Genomic DNA, 18537 nt, shown 5'->3' with positions numbered 1-18537 from the left:
AGTGTGTTGGAAACTGTGGGACTGTAAACTGGCAGAGTGCGGGAACCCGAGGCACAGGGATCTGGCAGAGTGCGGCAAACCATGAGACTGGGACCTGGCAGAGTGCGGGAACCCGTGGGACTGGAATGTTACAGAGAATGGGAAACCGTGGGAATGGGATCTGGCAGAGTGCGGGAACCCATGGGACTGTAATCTCGCAGAGTACGGGAACCCGTGTGACTGGGATCTGTCAGAGTGCATAAACTCATGGGACTGGCAGCTGGCAGCGTGTGGGAACCCGTGGGAATGTAAACTGGCAGAGTGCTGGAAATCATGGGACTGGGATCTGGCAGAGTGTAGGAACCCGTGAGACTGGGAACTGGCAGATTGTGGGAACCCGTGAGACTGGGAACTGGCAGTGTGCAACACACCATGAGACTGGGAACTGGCAGAGTGCGGAAACCTGTGGTACTGAAATCTGACAAGGGATGGGAAACTGTGGGAATGAGATCTGGCAGAGTAGGGAAACCCCTGGGAATAGGATCAGGCAGAGTGCGGGAACCTGTTAGACTGGGATCTGCCAGAGTGCACGACCACATGGGACTGGGACCTGGCAACGTGTGGGAACCCGTGGGAATGTAAACTGGTAGAGTGCTGGAAATCGTGGGACTGGGATCTGGCAGAGTATGGGAACCCGTAAGACTGGAAACTGGCAGAGTGTGGAAAGCTGTGGGACTGGAATCTGACAGAGGATGGGAAACCGTGTGAATGGGATCTGGCCGAGTGTGGGAACCCGTGGGTCAAGTGTCTGCCATAGTGCGGGAACCCAAGGGAATGCGATCTAACACAGTGCGTGAACTCGTGGGACTGGGGCCTGGCAGCATGTGGGAAACCGTGGGACTGGGATCTGGCAGATTACAGGTAACTGTGGGAATGTGATCTGGCAGAGTGCGCTATCCCATGGGACTGTAAACTGTCAGGGTGCGGGAAACCGCGGGACTGGGACCTGCCAGAGTATGGGTAACCGTGGGCCTGGGAACTGGCATGTAGTGTGGGAACCCATGGGACTGGGATCTGGCAGAGTACGGGGGCCTGTGGGCCTGGGAACTGGCATAGTTTGGAAACCGGTGGTACTGGCATATGGCAATGTGCTGGAAATCGTGGGACTGAGATCCGGCAGAGTGCGGGAAGCCTTGGACTGGGAGCCGTCAGAATTTGAGATCCTAAGGTACTGGGATTTGGCATAAGGTGGGATCCCATGGGATTGGGAACTTGTAGAGTGCGGGAATCCATGAGACTGAAATATGGCAGAGTGCGGGAAACCTTGGAACTGTGATTTGGCAGAGAGCGGCATCCCGTGGGGTTGGGTTCTGGCAGAGTGCGGGAACCCGTGGGACTGGGGTCTGGCAGAGTGAGGGGACCCGAGGGACTGGGAACTGGCCGAGTGTGGGAACCCATGGGATTGGAATCTGGCAGAGTGTGGGAACCCGTGGGACAGGGATAAGGCAGAGTGCGGGAACCCATGTGGATGGGGATTTGGCTGGGTACGGGAACCCGTGGGACTGGGAACTGACAGAGTGCACTGGGATCTGGCCGTGTGCGGCAAACAATGGGACTGGATCTGGCAGAGAGCGGGAACCTGTGGGACTGGGATCTGGCAGAGTGCGGTAACCCGTGGGATTGGGATCTGACAGAGTTTGGGAACCCGTGGAATTGGGATTTGGTGGAATGTGGGAACACGTGTGACTGGGATCTGGCAGAGTGTGTGACCTCAAGGGAATGGGTCTGGCAGAGTGTGGGAACCCGTGAGACATGAATCTGGCAGAGAGCGTGAACTCATGGGACTGTGACCTGGCAGCATGTGGGATCCCATGAGACTGTAAACTGGCAGTTTGCATGTAACCGTGGGACTGGGATCTGGCAGAAGGCAGGAACCTGTGGGACTATGATCTGGCAGAGGGCTGGAACCCGTGGGACTGGGATCTGGCAGAGTACGGAAAACCATGGGAGTGGGAACTGGAATAGTGTGGGAACCCCTGATACTGGGAACTGGCAGAGTGTGGGATCCCGTGGGGCTGGATCTGGCAGAGAGCAGGAACTTGTGGGACTGGGAACTGGCAGAGTGTGGGAACCCATGGGACTGGCTCCAGCAGAGAGCGGTAACCCGGGGGGCTGGGATCTGGCAGAGTGCTTCAATAAATGGGAATAGAATCTGGCTGATTGCAGATACCCGTGGGATTGGGCTCTGACAAAGGATCGGAAAACGTGGAAGTGGGATCTGGCAGAGTGTGGGAATGTAAGGGACTGGGATCTGGCAGAGTGCGGGAACCCGTGGAACTCGGATCCGACAGAGTGCGGGAACCCATGGGACGGGGACCTGGCAGAGTTCCGTAAACTGTGGGAGTGGGAACTGGAATAGTGTGGGAACCCGTGATACTGGGAACTGGCAGAGTGTGGGAACCCATTGGACTGAGACCTGGCAGAGTGTGGGAAACCGTGGGACTGAGAACATGGCATAGTGTGAGAAACCGTGAGACTGATAACTGGCAGAGTGTGGGAATCCATGGGAGTGGGAGCTACAGTGTGCTGGAACACGTGGGACTGTAAACTGGCAGAGTGCGGCAAACCATGAGACTGGGAGCTGGCAGAGTGCAGAAACCAGTGGGACTAGGATCTGACCGAGGATGGGAATCCATGGGAATGGGATCTAGCATAGTGTAGGAATCCATGGGAATGTGATCCGGCAGAGTGCGCGAACTCATGGGAATAGAATGTGGAAGAGTCCACGAACCCATGGGACTGGAAGTTGGCAGAGTGCAGGAAACCATGGGACTGGGATCTGGCAGAGTACGGGAATGCATGGGACTGGGAACTGGCAGAGTGTGGGAAACCGTGGTACTGGGATATGGCAGTGTGTTGGAACCCGTGGGAATGGTATCAGGCAGAGATTGGGAATCATGGGACTGAGATCCAGCAGAGTGCGGGAACCCGTGGGCTGGGATCCATCAGAATTTGGGATCCCAAGGAATTGGGATTTGGTGTAAAGTGGGAACACATTGGACTAGGAACTGGTAGAGTGCGGGAATCCATCGGACTGAAAACTGGTAGAGTGCAGGAAACTGTGGATCTGTGATTTGGCAGAGTGCGGCATCCCATGGGACTGGGTTCTTGCAGAGTGTGGTAAACCGTGTCACTGCAATCTGGCGGAGTGTGGTAACCTGAGGGACTGAGATCTGGCAGAGTGTGGGATCCCGTGGGACTGGGGTCTGGCAGAGTGCTGGAAATCGTGGGACTGGGATCTGGCAGAGTGCGGGGACCCATGTGACTGGGATCTGGCACAGAGCGGGACTCCATGGGACTGGGATCTAGCAGAGTGTGTGAACCCGTGGGACTGCAAACTGGCATAGTGTGGGAACCCGTTCGACTGGGATCTGGAAGAGTACGGGAACCCGTGGGATTGGGAAAATGGCATAGTGTGGGAAACAGTGAGACTGATAACTGGCAGAGTGTGGGAACCCGTGGAACTGAGATCTGGCAGAGTGTGGGAACCTATGGGACTGGGACCTGGCAGTGAGTTGCAACCCGTGGGACTGTAAACTGTCAGAGTGTGGGAACCCGTGAGACTGGGAACTGGCAGAGTGTGGGACCCCGAGGGGCTGGGATCTGACAGGGTGCTGCAAACCATGGGACTGGGATCTGGTAGAGTGTGGAAACCAGTGGGACTGCGATCTGACAGAGGATGGGAAACCATGGGAATGGGATCTGGCAGAGTGTAGGAACCCGTGGGATTGGGATCTGGCAGAGTGTGGGAACCCGTGGGACTGGGATCTGGCAGAGTGCGGGATCCCGTGGGACTGGGATCCGGCAGGTTGCGGGAACCCGTGGGATAGGGATCTGGCAGAGGATGGGAAACCGTGGGAATGGGATCTGGCAGAGTGTGGGAACAGGAGGGAATGGTATCTGGCAGGGTGTGGGAAACTGTGGGACTGTGATCTGTTGGAGTTTAGGAACACATGGAACTGGGATTTGGCGGAATGTGGGAACCCGAGGCACTGGGAGTTCGCAGAGTGTGTGAAACCATGGGAATGGGATCTGGCAGAGTGTCTGAACCCATGGGAATTGGATCTGGTAGTGTGCGGGAACCCATGGGAATAGGATCTGGCAGAGTGCGGGAACCCGTGGGACTGGTATCTGACAGAGTGCGCGAACTCGTGGGACTGGGACCTGGCAGCATGTGGGAACCCGTGGGACTGTAAACTGGCAGGTGTTTGAAACCGTGGGGCTGGGATCTGGCAGAGTATGGGGACCCGTGGACCTGGAAACTGGCATTGTGTGGGAATGCGTGGGACTGATATCCGGCAGAGTGCGGGAACCCACGGACTGGGATCCATCAGAATTTGGGATCCCCAGGAATTGGGATTTGGCATAAAGAGGGAACCCATGGGACTGGAAACTGGAAGAGTGCAGGAAACCATGTAACTGTGATTTGGCAGAGTGCGGCATCCGTGGGTCTAGTTTCTGGCAGAGTGTGGGAAAGCGTGGTACTGCAATGTGGTGAAGTGCGGTTACCCGAGGGACTGAGTTCTGGCAGAGTACAGGAACCCATGGGACTGGGATCTGGCAGAGTGCAGGAACCCATGGGACTGGGGTCTGGCACATTGTTGGAATTCGTGGGACTGGGATCTGGCAGAGTGTGGGAAACCATGGGACTGGGATCAGGCAGAGTGCGAGAAACCGTGGGACTGGTACCTGGCCACATGTGGGATCCTGTGGGACTGCGAACTGGCAGGGTGCGAGAAACCGTGGGACAGGGATCTGGCAGAGTGCGGGAACACGTGGTACTGGGAACTGGCATAGTGTAGGTAGCCATGATACTGGGATCTGGAAAAGTGCGTGAACCCATGGAATTGGTATCGGGTTGCGAGTTGGAATCATGGGACTGATATCCGGCAGAGTGCAGGAACCCACGGACTGGGATCAGACAGAATTTGGGATCCCAAGGAACTGGGATTTGGTGTACTCTTTTGGTGAGTACGTTAACAAATTTGACTGGGAACTGGCAGAGTGCGGGAATCCATCAGACTGAAAACTGGCAGCGTGCAGGAAACAGTGAAACTGTGATTTGACAGAGTGCGGCATCCCGTGGGACTGGGTTCTGGCAGAGTGTGGGAAAGCGTGGTACTGCAAAGTGGTGAAGTGCGGTAACTTGATGGTCTGAGATCTGGCAGAGTGTGGGATCCCGTGGGATTGGATTCTGGCAGAGTGTGGGAACCCAGGAGACTTGGATCTAGCAGATGGTGGGAACCTGAGGGACTGGGATCTGGCAAAGTGCAGCAAACCCAGGGACTGGGATCTGGCATTGTGCGGGATCACCTGAGACTGGTATTTGGCAGAGGATGGCAAACGGTGGGAATGGAATCTGGCACAGTGTGGGAACCCGTGGGATTGGTATCTGGCGGAGAGTGGGAACCCGTGGGACAGTGATCCAGCCGAGTGCGGGAACCCACGGACTGGTATCCATCAGAGTTTATGAACCCATGGAACTGGGATTTGGTGGAATGTGGGAACCCGTGGGACATCATCCGGCAGAGTGCAGGAACCCATGGGACTGAGATCTGTCAGAGCGTGGGAACCCGTTGGACTGCGATATAGAAGCATGTGGGATCCCGTGGGACTGGTAACTGCCAGAGTGCTGGAAACCATGTGAGTGAAATCTAGCAGAGCCCGGGAACCGTGGGACAGGTATTTGGCAGTATGCAGGAACTCTTTGGGCTGGGACTTGGCAGCATGTGGGAACCCGTGAGAGTGCCATCTGGCAGTGTGCTGGAAGCTGTGACTCTGGAATCTAGCAGATTGGAGGAACCCATGGGACTACGATCTGGAAGACTGCGGGACCCTGTGGGACTAGCATCTGTCAGAGTGCGGGAACCCATGGTACTGGAATATGGCAGTGTTTTGGAACCCATGGTAATTGAATCTGGCAGAGTGCGGGAACACATGCGACGGGGATCCGGCAGAGTGTGGCAACCAGAGGAGCTGTGATCTGGCAGAGTGCGGCAAACCATAGGACTGGCATCTGCAAGAGTGCGGTATCACCTGAGACTGAGATCTGGCAGAGGATGGGAAATGATGGGCATGGAATGTGGCAGAGTGTGGGAACCCATGGAACTGGGATTTGGCAGAATGGGGGAACCCGTGCACTAGGATTTCGCAGAGTGAGTGAACCCATGGGAATGGTATCTGGCAGTGTGCGGGAACCCGTGGGAATAGGATCTGGTGGAATACAGGGACCCGTTGGCTTGGGAACTGGCATAGTGTGGGAACTATGGTACTGGGATATGGCATTGTGTTGGAACCCGTGGGATTGGGATCTGGCAGAGTGCGGGATCCCGTGGGATTGGTATCTGGCGACAAATGGGAATTGTGGGACTGGGAAATTGCAGAAAGCGGGAACCCGTTGGACTGGAATCTGGCAGTGTGTTGGACGCCTTAGGACTGGGATCTGGCAGCGTGTGGGATCCAGTGGGACTGGGATCTGGCAAAGTGTGTGAAACCATGAGACTGGGATCTGGCAGAGGGTGGGAACCCGAGGGACAGGGATCTGCCATAATGCCGCAAACCCTGTGTCTGGGAACTGGTAGATTGCATTACCCCTGGGATTGGTATCTGGCAGAGGAAGTGAAGCGGTGGGAATGGGATCTGGCAGGGTGTGGGAACCCGTGGGATATATATTTTGTGGAGAATGGGAACCCGCGGACTGGGATCCAGCAGAGTTTGTGAACCCGTGGAACTGGGATTTGGTGGAATGTTGGATCCTGTGGCACATCTTCTGGCAGAGTGCGGGAATCCATGGGCTTGGGATCTGGCAGAGCGTGGTAACCCTTGGGACTGCGATCTAGAAGAGTGCAAGATCCCGTGGGACTGGGAATTGGTAGAGTGCGGGAACACATGCGACTGGGACCTGGCAGCGTGTGGGAACCTGAGGGACTGTAAACTGGCAGAGTGCGAGAAACCGTGGGACTGGGATTTGGCAGAGCACAGGAACCCGTGGGACTGGGAACCGACATAGTCTGAGCAGCTGTGGTACTGGGAACGGGCAGAGTGTGGGAACCCGTTGGACTGGGATCTGGCAGAGTGCAGGAATCCATGGGATTGGTACCTTGTGGAGAATAGGATCCCAAGGGACAGGGATCCGGCCGAGTGCGGGAACCCTCGGATTGGTATCCGTCATAGTTTCTGAACCCGTGATACTGGGATATGGTGAAATGTTGGAACCCGTGGGACATCATCTGGCAGAGCATGGGAACCTGTGGGAGTGCGATTTAGAAGAGTGTGCGATTACATGGGACAGGGACCTGGCAGCGTGCGGGAAGCCGAGGGACTGTAAACTGGCTGAGTGCGAGAAACCATGGGAAAGGTATCTGGCAGACTACGGGAACCAGTGGGAGTGGGAACTGTCATTGACTGGGTACCCGTGTTACTGGGAACTGGCAGAGTGTGGGAACCCGTGCGACTGGGATCTGGCAGAGTGCAATACCCGTGATACTGGGATCTAGCAGACTGCGGGAACCCGTTGGACTGGGATCTGCCAGTGTGTTGGAACCCGAGGGACTGGGATCTAGCAGACTGCGGGAACCTGTGAGAATGGAATCTGGCAGGGTGCGGTAATCCGAGGGACTGAGATCTGGCAGAGTGCAGGATCCCGTAGACTGGGATTTGATCCGAGAGTGGTAAACCATGCGACTCGGATCTGGCAGGTGTGGAAATTCGCGGGACTGGGAACTGGCAGGGAATGGTAACCCGTGGGACTGGGATCTGGCTGAGTGTGAGAAACAGTGGGACAGTGATCCGTCAGAGTGCGGGATCCCGTGGGACTGGGAACTGGCAGAGTGCGGGAACCCATTGGACTGGGATCTGGCAGAGTGTGGGAAACCATGAGACGGGGATCTGGCAGAGTATGGGAACCTGTAGGACTGGGATATGGCTGAGAGTGGGAACCCATGGGATTGGAATCTGCCAGAGAGTGGGAACCTGTGGGACTGGGATTTAGAAGATTGCGGGATCCCGTGGGACTAGGAACTGGCAGAGTGTCGGGACCTGTGGGACTGTGGTTTGGCAGAGTGCGGAAACCTATACGACTAGGATCTGGCAGAGTGGGCGAACTCATTGGGCTGGGGCCTGGCAGTGTGTAGGAATCCATGGGATTGGTATCTGGTGGAGTGTGGGAACCCATGGGAAGCGATCTGGCAGAGTGCACAAACTCGTGGGACTGGGACCTGGTAGCGAGTGATTCCCATGGGAGTGTAAACTGGCAGGGTGCGAGAAACCGTGAGACAGGGAGCTGGCATAGTGTGGGAACCCGTGATACTGGGAACTGGCCTAGTGTGGGAACCCATGATACTGGGATTTGGCAAAGTGCAGGAACCTGTTAGACTGGATGCTTGCAGAGTGTGGGAACCCAAGGGACAGGGGATCTGGCAGAGTGCGGGAACCCGTTAGACTGGAATCTGGCAGAGTGAGGGAACCCGAGGGACTGGGATCTGGCAGAATGCGGAAAACACTGAGACTGGATCTGGCAGAGTTTGGGATCCTGTGGGACTGTGATCTGGCAGAGTGTGGGAACATATTGGACTGAGATCTGGCAGAGTGCGGGATCCCATGGGACTGGGATCTGACAGAGTGCAGAAAAACCTGGGACTGGAACCTGGCAGAGTGTGGGATCCTTTGGGACTGTGATCTGCCAGAGTGCGGGAACCTGTGCGATTGGGATCCAGCAGAGGTGGGAAACTATGGGATTGGTATCTGGCGGACAGTGGGAACCCGTGGAACAGGGCGGTGGCTGAGTGCGGGAACCCTCGGACTTGGATCCGACAGCGTTTGGGGATCCTTGGAACAGGGATTTGGTGGAATGTGGGAACCCGTGGGACTGGGATCTGGCAGAGATTGGGAACCCGTGGGACTGCAATATAGATGAGTGCCGGATCAGCCTAGTGAATCTTCGCTGTACTGCTTCCATGGCAAGAACGTCCTTCCTCAGGTAGGGCGACCAAAACTGCACACAACACTCAAGGTGCGGTCTCAACAAGGCCCTGTACAGCTGTAGCAAGACATTCTTGTTCCTGTACTCGAACCCTCTTGCTACGAAGGCCAACATACCATTTGCCTTCTTAACCGCCTGCTGCACCTGCATACCTTCAGTGACTGGTGCACAAGAGCACCCACATCTCTTTGCACTTCCCCTTCTTCCAACCTATTGCCATTCAAATAATAATCTGCCTTCCTGTTTTTGCCGCCAAAGTGGATAACCTCACATTTATCCACATTATAGTACATTTGCCATGTTTCTGCCCAATCACCCAATCTGTCCAAATCGTACTGGAGTTTCTCGACATCCTCCTCACAGCTTACCCTCCCACCCAGCTTTGTGTCGTCTGCAAATTTGGAGATATAACATCCAATTCCCTCGTCCAGATCATTAATATATATTGTAAAAAGCTGGGGTCCTAGGACCGATCCTTGCGGTACCCCACTAGTCACTGCCTGCCACTCGGAAAACGACCCGTTTAGTCCAACTCTCTGCCTTCTGTCCGCCAACCAGTTCTCTATCCAAGTCAATACCTTGCCCCCAATCCCATGTGCCTTAATTTTGCACGCTAATCTCTTATTTGGGACCTTATTGAAAGCCTTCTGAAAGTCCAAATATACCACATCCACTGGTTTTCCCTTAACTATTTTACCAGTTACATACTCAATAAATTCCAGTAGTTTAGTCAAGCATGATTTACCTTTTGAAAATCCATGTTGACTTTGTCCGAACCTGTCACTGCTCACCAAGTTCTCTGCTATTACATATTTTATAATAGATTCTAGCATTTTCCCCACACCGATGTCAGGCTTACTGGTCTATAATTCCCCGCTTTTTCTCTACCACCTTTTTTGAATAGTGGGGTAACATTAGCTACCCTCCAATCCATGGGTACTGTTCCAGAGTCTTTCGAGTTCTGGAAGATGACCAGCAATGCATCCACTATTTCTAGGGCCACTTCGTTATGTACCCTGGGATGTAGATTATCAGGCCCTGGGGATTTATCGGCCTTCAGTCCCATCAATTTTCCCAACACCATTTCCCGACAAATACTGATTTCTTTCAGTTCCACCCTTTCATCAGGCCATATGTTCCCCGGCATCTCTGGGAGGTTATTTGTGTCCTCCTTTGTGAAGACAGAACCAAAGTAGGAATTTAGTTGGTCTACCATTACTTTGTTTCCCATAATAAATTCCCCTGATTCTGACTGCAAGGGACCTACGCTTGACTTCACCAATATTTTTCTCTTCACATATCTATAAAAGCTTTTACAGTCAGTTTTTATGTCCCTTGCTAGCTTACTCTCATATTCTATTTTCCCTTTCTTAATTAATCCCTTTGTCCTCCTTTGTCAAATACCAAACTGCTCCCAATCCTCAGGATTATTGCTTTTTCTGGCCAATTTATATGTCGTCTCCTTGAATCTTATGCTATCCCTAATTTCCCTTGTTAGCCACGGTTGAGTCACCTTTTTTGTGTTATTTTTATGCCAAAATGGGATGAACAAATTCTGTAGCTCATCCATTCGGTCTTTGAATGTTTGCCATTGCCTATCCACCGTCAACCCTTTGAGAGCCATTCCCCAATCAATCCTACCCAACACGCTCCTCAGACCCTCGTAGTTTCCTTTATTTAAATTAAGGACCCTAGTCTCTGGGAGCGATTGTGTCGATTGGGCTTATACTCACTGGAGTTTAGAAGATTGAGAGGGGATCTCATCGAAATCTATAAAATTCTGTCAGGCCTGGACAGACTAGATGCAGGAAGGATGTTTATGATGGCCGGGGAATCCAGAACCAGGTGTCATAGTCTAAGGATAAGGGGTAAGCCATTTAGGACTGAAATGAGGAGGAATTTCTTCACCCAGAGAGTGGTGAACCTGTTGAATTCTCTGCACAGAGGGCGGTGGAGGCCAGTTCATTAAATATATTCAAAAAGGAGTTGCATATATTTCTTAAGGCTAAAGGGATCAAGGGATATGGGTAGAAGGCAGGGACAGGGTACTGAATTTGAATGATCAGCCATGATCTCATTGAATGGCGGAGCAGGCTCGATGGGCCGAATGGCCTAATCCTGCTCCAATCTTCTATGTTTCCATGTTTCTATGTTTCTATCCCGTGGGAATGGTAACTGGCAGAGTGTGAGATCCCATGGAACTGAAAACTGGCAGAGTACAGGAACCCATTGTATTGGGATCTGGCACTGTGTTGGAATCTGTGGGACTGGGATCTGGCAGAGTGCGCAAACTCGTGGTACAGGGACCTGGCAGCGTGTGGGAAACCATGAGACTGCGATCTGGCAGAGTGCTGGAAGCCGTGACACTGGAATCTGGCAGATTGCGGGAATTCATGGGACAGTGCTCTGGAACAGTGTGGGATCCTGTGGGACTAGGATCTGGAAGAGTCCGGGAACCCGTGCGAATGGGATCTGGCAGGGGGCAGAAATCCATGCAACTGGAAATTGGCAGAATGTCGTAACCATGGGACTGGGGTTTGGCAGAGTGTGGGAAACCGTGGCACTGCAATCTGGCGGGGTGCAGTAACACGAAGGACTGAGATCTGGCTGAGTGCAGTAACCCGTGGGACTGGGGTTTGGCAGCTATTGGGAACCCATGGAATTGGAATCTGGCAGAGTGTGGGTACTCGTCGGATTGGAAACTGGCAGAGAGTGGGAACTCTTGGGACTGGGATCTGGCAGAGTGTGGGAACCCGTGGGATTGGAATCTGGGAGAGAGTGGGAACTCGTGATACTGGGAACTGGCAGGTTAAGGGGACCCGTTAGACTGGAATCTTGGAGAGTCTGGGAACCCGAGAGACTGGGATCTGGCAGTGTGCAGCAAACCCTGGGACTGGGACCTGGCAGCATTTGAGATCCTGTGGGACTCGGATCTGGCAGAGTGCGGGTACCCGTGGGACTGGGATCCGGCAGTGTGCGGGAACCTGTGGGACTGGGATCCGGCAGAGTGCGGGACCCCATGGGACTGGGAACTGGCAGAGTGCGGGAAACCGTGGAACTGTGATCTGGCAGAGTGTGGGAACCAGTGGGACTAGGAACTGGCAGAGTGCACAAAGCTATGGGACTGGGATCAGGCAGAGTGCGCGAACCCATGGGGTTGGTATTTGGCGGAGACTGGGAACCCATAGGACAGGGATCCGGCCGAGTGCAGGAACACTCGGGCTTGGATGCGACATAGTTTGGGAATCCGTGGAACTGGGATTTGGTGGAATGTGGGAACTCGTGGGACTGGGATCCTGCTGACTGCATAAAACCATGGGACTGGGCTCTGGCAGAGCGTGAGACACCGTGGGACTGCGATGTAGTTGAGTGCTGGATCCCGTGGGACTGGGAACTGGCAGAATGTGGGAATGCATGGGACTGGAAAATGGCAAAGTGCGCTTTCAGTGGGACTGGGATTTGGCAGAGTGCGGGAACCCATTGGACTGGATTTGGCAGAGTGTGGTATCGCATTGTACTGGGATCTGGCAGAGTGCGGGAACCCATTGTTCTGGGATCTGGCAGAGTGCGAGAACCCATGGGACTGGGATCTGGCAGAGTGTGGGAACCCGTGGGACTGGGATCTGGCAGAGTGTGGGAACCCGTTGGACTGGGTTCTGGTAGTGTGTTTGATCCTGTGGGACTGGGATCTGGTAGTGTGTTTGATCCTGTGGGACTGGGATCTGGTAGAGTGCAGGAACCCGTGGGACTGGGATCTGGCAGAGTGTGGGAACCCGTGAGACTGGGATGTGGCAGAGTGCGGGAACCCGTGGGACTGGGATCTGGCAAACTGTGGGACCCTGTGGGACTGGGACCAGGCAGACTGTGGGAACCCGTGAGATCATGATCTGGCAGAGTGTGGGAGACTGTGGGACTGGGATTTGGCAGAGTACGGGAACCCATGCGACTAGAATCTGGCAGAGTGGGCGAAATCGTTGGACTGGGACCTGACAGTTTGTGGGAACCTGTAGGATTGGTATCTGGTGGAGTGTGGGAACCCATGGGAAGGGATATGGCAGAGTGCGCGACCTCGTGGGAATGGAAACTGGTAGCGTGTGGGATCCCATGGGAGTGTAAACTGGCAGGGTGTGAGAAACCGTGCGAATGGGAACTGGCATAGTGTGGGAACCCATGATATTGGGAACTGGCCTAGTGTGGGAACCCGTGATACTGGGATTTGGCAGAGTGCGGGAACCCATTAGACTGGAATCTTGCAGAGTGTGGGAACCTGAGGGATAAGGGATTTGGCAGAGAGTGGGAACCCATGCGAGTAGAATCTGGCAGAGTGGGTGAACTCGTTAGACTGGGACCTGGCAGCGTGTGGGAACCGGTGGGATTGCTATCTGGTGGAGTGTGGGAACCCATGGGAAGGGATCTGTCAGAGTGCACGAAGTCGTGGGACTGGAATCTGGTAGCGTGTGGGATCCCATGGGAGTGTAAACTGGCAGGGTGCGAGAAACTGTGGGACTGGGAACTGGCATAGTGTGGGAACCCGTGATCCTGGGAACTGGCATAGTGCAGGAACCCATGATGCTGGGATTTGGCAGAGTGCGGGAACCCGTTAGACTGGAATCTTGCAGAATGTGGGAACGCGTGGGACAGTGATCTGGCAGAATGTGGGAACGCGGGGGACTGGGATTCAGATGTGTGCGGGATCCGGTGGGACTGGGAACTCGCAAAGTGTGGGAACCCGTTGGACTGGGATCTGGCACTGTGTTGGAACCTGTTGGACTGGGATCTGGCAGAGTGTGCGAACTCGTGGGATTGGGTCCTGGCAGCGTGTGGGATACCATGCGACAGCGATCTGGCAGAGTGCTGGAAGCCATGACACTGGAATCTGGCAGATTGCAGGAACCCATGGGGCAGCGATCTGGAAGAGTGCGGGATCCTGTGGGACTAGGACCTGGCAGAGTGTGGGATCCCATGTGTATGGGATCTGGCAGAGTGTGGAAATCCATGCGACTGGAACCTGGCAGAATGTGGTAACCTTGGCACTGGGATTTGGCAGAGTGTGGAAAACCGTGGTACTGCAATCTGGCGGGGTGCGGTAACCCGAGGGACTGAGATCTGGCAGAGTGCAGGAACCCGTGGGACTGGGGTTTGGCAGAGAGTGGGAAACCATGGGATTGGAATCTGGCATAGAGTGGGAACTCGTGGGATTGGAATCTGGCAGAGAGTGGGAACTCGTTGGACTCGGATCGGGCAGAGTGTGGGAACCCATGGGATTGGAATCTGCCAGAGAGTGGGAAGTCGTGCGACTGGGATCTGGCAGAGTGTGGAAATCCGTGGGACTGGGAACTGGCAGAGAGCTGGAACCCGTGGGACTGGAATCTTGCAGAGTGCGGGATCCCGTGGGATTGGAATCTGGCTGAGAGTGGGAACTCGTGGGGCTGTAAACTGGCAGAGTGCGAGAAACCGTGAGACTGGGATCTGGCAGAGTACAGGAACCTGTTGGACTGGGATCTGGCAGAGTGTGGGAATCTGTGGGTCTGTAAACTGGCAGAGTGCGAGAAACCGTGGGACTGGGATCTGGCAGAATACAGGAACCGTATGGACTGGGGTCTGGCAGAGTTTGGGAACCCGTGATAATGGGAACTGGCAGAGTAAGGGAACCCATTAGACTGGAATCTGGTAGAGTGTGCGAACCCGAGGGATTGGGATCTGGCAGAGTGTGGGAACCCGTTAGATTGGAATCTGGCAGAGTGTGCGATCCCGAAGGACTGGGATCTGGCAGCGTGTGGCAAACCCTGGGACAGGGATCTGGCAGAGTGTGGGATCCTTTGGGACTGGTACCTGTCAGAGGGCAGTTACCCGTGGGATTGCGATCTGGCAGAGTGCGGGAAATCACTGGACTGCGAACTGGCAGCGTGCAGGATTCCGTGGGACTGAGATCTGGCAGAGTGAGGCAAACCCTGGGACTGGGATCTCGCAGAGTGTGGGAATCTGTGGGACTGTAAACTGGCAGAGTGCGAGAAACCGTGGGACTGGGATCTGGCAGAGTACAGGAACCCTTTGGACTGGGATCTGGCAGAGTGTGGGAACCCGTGATACTGGGAACTGGCAGAGTAAGGGAACCCGTTAGACTGGAATCTGGTAGAGTGTGCGAACCCGAGGGATTGGGATCTGGCAGAGTGTGGGAACCCATTAGACTGGAATCTGGCAGAGTGTGGGATCCCGAGGGACTGGGATCTGGCAGAGTGTGGCAAACCCTGGGACTGGGATCTGGCAGAATGTGGGATCCTGTGTGACTGGGATCTGGCAGCATGTGGGTAACCATGTGACTGCGAACTGGCAGTGCGCGGGAACCTGTGGGACAGGGATCCGGCAGAGTGAGGGACCCCATGGGACTGGGAGCTGGCAGAGTGCGTCAACCCGTGGGACTGTGATCTGGCAGAGTGTGGGAACTAGTGGGACTAGGAACTGGCAGAGTGCACGAACCCGTGGGACTGGGATCAGGCAGAGTGCGCGAACCCATCTGATTGGTATCTGGCGGAGTGTGGGAACCCGTGGGACAGGGATCCGGCCGAGTGCAGGAACCCTCGGATTTGGATCCGACAGAGTTTGTGAATCCTTGGAACTGTGGTTTGGTAGAATGTGGGAACCAGTGGGGCTGGGATCCTGCAGACTGCGTGGACCCTTGGGACTGGGATCTGGCAGAGCGTGGGAACCCGTGGGACTGCGATGTAGATGAGTGCGGGATCCCGTGGGACTGGGAACTAGCAGAGTGTGTGGAACCACGGGACTGGAAATTAGCAGAGTGCGGGTTCCGTGGGACTGGGATTTGGCAGAGTGCGGGAATCCTTTGGACTGGGATTTGGCAGCGTGTGGGAACCCATGGGACTGCGATCTGGCAGAGTGTGGGAACCCGTGAGACTGGGTTCTATCAGAGTGTGGATACACGTGGGACTGGGATCTGGCACAGTGTGGGATCCCGTGGGACTGGGATCTGGCAGAGTGTGGGAATCCGAGAAATTGGGTTCTGTCAGAGTGTGGGAACCCGAGGGACTGGAATCTGGCAGAGTGCTGGAATCAATGGGACTGGGATCTGGCAGAGTGCGGTAAACCCTGGGACTGGGATCTGGCTGAGTGTGCTATCCCATGGGAATGGGATTCGGCAGAATGCGGCAAACCCTGGGACTGTAATCTGGCAGCTTGTGGGATCCCGTGAGAGTGGTATCGTGCGGAGAGTGGGAACCCATGGGACAGGGATCCGGCCGAGTTTGGGAACACGTGGGACTTGGAGCTGGCGGAGTGCGGCGACCAATGGATCTGGGATTTGGTGGATTGTGGGAACCCGTGGGACTGGAATCCGGCAGACTGCGGGAACCCATGTGAATGGGTTCTGGCAGAGCTTGGGAACACGTGGGACTATGATCTAGATGAGTGATGGAACCCATGGGACTGGGTTCTATCAGAGTGTGGAAACCCATGGGACTGGGATCTGGCAGAGTTTAGGCTCCTGTGGGACTGGGATCTGGCAGAGTGTGGGAACCAGTGGGACTGGGATCTGGCACAGTGTGGGATCCCGTGGGACTGGGATCTGGCAGAGTGTGGGAATCCGAGAAATTGGGTTCTGTCAGAGTGTGGGAACCCGAGGGACTGGGATCTGGCAGAGTGCTGCAAACAATGGGACTGGGATCTGGCAGAGTGCGTTAAACCCTGGGACTGGGAACTGGCTGAGTGTGGGATCCCATGGGACTGGGATTTGGCAGAGTGCGGCAAACCCTGTGTAATGAAACCTGTTTGTTTTGCCTGTATTCGTTTTGCACTCATGTATATTACCCGCCCCCACACGGTGTATAGTTTCACTTACTCTTCCCTGACTAACCTGGAAGGTTCCAGGTCTTGGCTCTTGGCGCCGCCCCTGACTTCTCTTACTTAAAGATCCCAGGATCTGTATGACTCATTCCTGTGAGCCAGTCAGTGTGTTGAGATGTTAGCTCTGATCTTAGTGATTAAAAGCCAACTTGTTAAAGTCTATAACTTCTAGTTCTGTGGTTATTGAAGGCACATCAATTTTAATCACTGAAGAATACTAGGATGGATCGACTCCTAAAACCAGAGCGTCTGGACTTGGATCCACATTATGCTGAAGCATCAAATCAATTTGGACACTGGCTCAAATGCTTCGAACTCTTCGCGAGGGCCTCATCCGCTAGCGAGGTATATAAACTGAGTCTACCGACTACTCGCATTAATCATCAGATTTATTTGTTCATCCGGGACGCCACCTCTTACATGGAGGCCATCACTATCCTGAAGGCCCAATACCAGAGGCCAGTAAACGAAGTGTACGCCAGACATCTGCTGGCTACATGCAGGCAGCGACCTGAGGAATCAATGGACGATTTCTTACAGGCCCTAAAGGACTTGGTCCGGGACTGTAACTGCAAGGCCGTGACGGTCAATGTGTACTCTGGCGAATTGGACCGCGATTCCTTCATCACGGGCCTCAAATCGAATTATATCCGGCAGAGACTGCTGGAGAAGGATGTCCTGGACTTAAAAAAGGCAGTGGCCACTGCGCGATCGCTGGACGTGGCCCAGATAAACTCTGACTCTTATTCTTCCGGCCATGCGGCCCTCACTGTCTCATGCACGCTGAGCGGGCCGCCATCTTGGAATCAGCCATCTTCCCCATCCAGGTCTCAGACCAGCTCTACACCGCCAGAGTCCCCACACAGAAGTTCACCCAGGAGTCCTACTACAGCGGCAATGTCTCGAGGCCCGAAATGCTACTTCTGCGGCCAGGCCAAGCACCCCAGACAACGATGCCCAGCGAAGGACGCTACATGCTTCAAATGTAAGAAAAAGGGGCATTTTAGCAAAGTCTGCAGGGGGAATCCGATTTCCAACTCCGTCACCGCCTCGTGCGTGCCTTGCGGGCCGCCATCTTGAGATCCGCCATCTTTTCCCGACTCAATGGCCGCCCAGGGCCCAACAGTGGCTTCGATCACGGTGGATCAATCCAGGCCACACCCGTTGACAAAATCCATGATGGACATACAGTTAAACGGGAATTTAATGACATGTTTAATTGACTGTGGGAGTACCGAGAGTTTTATCCACCCTAGCCAGGTACGGCGGCACTCATTAACGGTAACCCCTACATGGAGCAGAATTGCTATGGCTGCCAAGCCCCACACTTCAGACATTTTGGGCTACTGTGTGGTAACACTGACTGTAAAAGGCACGGACTGCAAGGATATTAAACTCCTCGTGATGCCAGAACTCTGTGTTAATGTAATCTTGGGCCTGGACTTCCAGTGCCACCACGAAAGTGTCACGCTAGCATATGGTGGGTCCCAGCCGCCACTCACAGTCTGTGGCCTATCAACCTTAAAAATCAGCCCGCCTTCTTTATTCGCTAATCTCACACCGAACTGCAGGCCCATAGTGACCAAAAGTAAACGGTACAGTCTGGAAGACAGACAATTTAGCAAGGCGGAAGTGAACAGATTCCTGCGGGAAGGCATTAT

Source organism: Somniosus microcephalus, unplaced genomic scaffold (assembly GCF_052327205.1).
Source record: "Somniosus microcephalus isolate GS21.2 unplaced genomic scaffold, FLI_Smic_1.0 unresolved_chr2, whole genome shotgun sequence".
In the NCBI taxonomy this organism is placed as follows: domain Eukaryota; kingdom Metazoa; phylum Chordata; class Chondrichthyes; order Squaliformes; family Somniosidae; genus Somniosus; species Somniosus microcephalus.
The sequence above is the reverse complement of the archived record's forward strand: the minus strand, read 5'-3'. Positions refer to the sequence as shown.